Below are 2,500 nucleotides of genomic sequence, written 5' to 3'. Positions count from 1 at the left end.
CTTTTTCAGCTGTAAGGGAGGGAAGAGCAATGTGCGATGTAGGTCCCCGGGGCCTGCTGGAGGTCCAGGTCCATGCCCGATGTGAGTAGCAGCAGGGCCAGCGCGCCCAGGAGCACATCTTTTTCGACCGTAAAGGGAGACAGGAGGCCGACTCACTGCCTCGGCTAAATGGAGAGGGAATTTCAGCAGGGCCAGGGCACAGGCATGGACCTTTTTCAGCTGTAAGGGAGGCAAGAGCAAGGTGCGATGTAGGTCCCCGGGGCCTGTTGTCGTACCATAGGCACGAGTGGTGTGTGTGTGTGGCAAAGAGTTTCTGCGCAGTGTACCAGGGGCACGGGGAAAGGTTGTTGTACCATAGGCACGAGAAAAGTTGTCGTACCATAGGCACGAGAAAAGTTGTCGTACCATAGGTACGAGGAGTGTGTGTGTGGCAAAGTGCTACTGAGCGGTGTACCAGGGGCACGGCGAAAAGTTGTTGTACCATAGGCACGAGAAAAGTTGTTGTACCATAGGCACGAGAAAAGCTGTCGTACCAGGGGCACGGAGGAAAGTTGTTGTACCATAGGCACGAGAAAAGTTGTCGTACCATAGGCACGAGGAGAGTTTGTGTGGCAAAGTGCTACTGAGCGGTGTACCAGGGGCACGGCGAAAGGTTGTTGTACCATAGGCACGAGAAAAGTTGTTGTACCATAGGCACGAGAAAAGCTGTCGTACCAGGGGCACGGAGGAAAGTTGTTGTACCATAGGCACGAGAAAAGTTGTTGTACCATAGGCACGAGAAAAGCTGTCGTACCAGGGGCACGGAGGAAAGTTGTTGTACCATAGGCACGAGAAAAGTTGTCGTACCATAGGCACGAGGAGAGTTTGTGTGGCAAAGTGCTACTGAGCGGTGTACCAGGGGCACGGCGAAAGGTTGTTGTACCATAGGCACGAGAAAAGTTGTTGTACCATAGGCACGAGAAAAGCTGTCGTACCAGGGGCACGGAGGAAAGTTGTTGTACCATAGGCACGAGAAAAGTTGTTGTACCATAGGCACGAGAAAAGCTGTCGTACCAGGGGCACGGAGGAAAGTTGTTGTACCATAGGCACGAGAAAAGTTGTCGTACCATAGGCACGAGGAGAGTTTGTGTGGCAAAGTGCTACTGAGCGGTGTACCAGGGGCACGGCGAAAAGTTGTTGTACCATAGGCACGAGAAAAGTTGTCGTACCATAGGCACGAGAAAAGTTGTCGTACCATAGGTACGAGAAAAGTTGTCGTACCATAGGCACAAGCAGTGCGTGCGTGTGTGTGGCAAAGTGTTTCTGCGCAGTGTACCAGGGGCATGTTTGAATTTACATTCTGGAGTACCAGGGGCACGAGGATTTTGCCAGTGGTGTTTTGCTTTGTCAGTGGGAGGGGCTTAAGTGTGGGTCCACGGGGCCTGCTGGAGGTCAAGGTCCATGCTGGATATGCGCTGGAGCGTAACTACAAGAAAGGTAAGCTAGTGGGGGACTAGAGCAGGGGAGGATGTGCGTCCCCGGGGCATGCTGGAGGTCAAGGGCCATGCTGGATATGCAGTGGAGGGTAACTGCAGGAGAAGGAACGCTCATGGGGGATTAGAGCGGAGGAGTATGTGGGTCCTCGGGGCCTGCTGGAGGGCAAGGGCCATGCTGGATTTGTGGTGGAGGGTAACTGCGGGAGAAGGAAAGCTAGTGGGGGAGTAGAGCAGAGGAGTATGTTGGTCCCCGGGGCCTGCTGGAGGTCAAGGTCCGTGCTAGATACGTGGTACAGGGTTAACTGCGGGGGGGGGGGGTAATGTGGGTTCACGGGGCCTGCTGGAGGTCAAGGTCCATGCTGGATATGCGCTGGAGCGTAACTGCAAGAAAGGAAAGCTAGTGGGGGAGTAGAGCAGGGGAGTATGTGGGTCCCCAGGGCCTGCTGGAGGTCCAGGTCCATGCTAGATATGTGGCACAGGGTAACTGCAGGGGGGGGTAATGTGGGTCCACGGGGCCTGCTGGAAGTCAAGGTCCATGCTAGACATGTGGTACAGGGTAACTGCAGGGGGAAGGGGGGGGGGGGTAATGTGGGTCCCCGGGGCCTGCTGGAGGTCAAGGTCCGTGCTAGATATGTGGTACAGGGTTAACTGCAGGAGGGGGGGGGGGGGGGGGGTAATGTGGGTTCACGGGGCCTGCTGGAGGTCAAGGTCCATGCTGGATATGCGCTGGAGCGTAACTGCAAGAAAGGAAAGCTAGTGGGGGAGTAGAGCAGGGGAGTATGTGGGTCCCCAGGGCCTGCTGGAGGTCCAGGTCCATGCTAGATATGTGGCACAGGGTAACTGCAGGGGGGGTAATGTGGGTCCACGGGGCCTGCTGGAAGTCAAGGTCCATGCTAGACATGTGGTACAGGGTAACTGCAGGGGGAAGGGGGGGGGGGGGGTAATGTGGGTCCCCGGGGCCTGCTGGAGGTCAAGGTCCGTGCTAGATATGTGGTACGGGGTAACTGCGGTGGGGGGGGCGGATC

Source organism: Mchenga conophoros, unplaced genomic scaffold, assembly GCF_057382185.1.
Source record: "Mchenga conophoros isolate Kocher_MC1m ecotype Shallow Benthic unplaced genomic scaffold, M_conophoros_male_GT1.1 unmapped_scaffold_10, whole genome shotgun sequence".
Lineage (NCBI taxonomy): Eukaryota > Metazoa > Chordata > Actinopteri > Cichliformes > Cichlidae > Mchenga > Mchenga conophoros.
Note: the sequence above shows the minus strand (reverse complement) of the source record.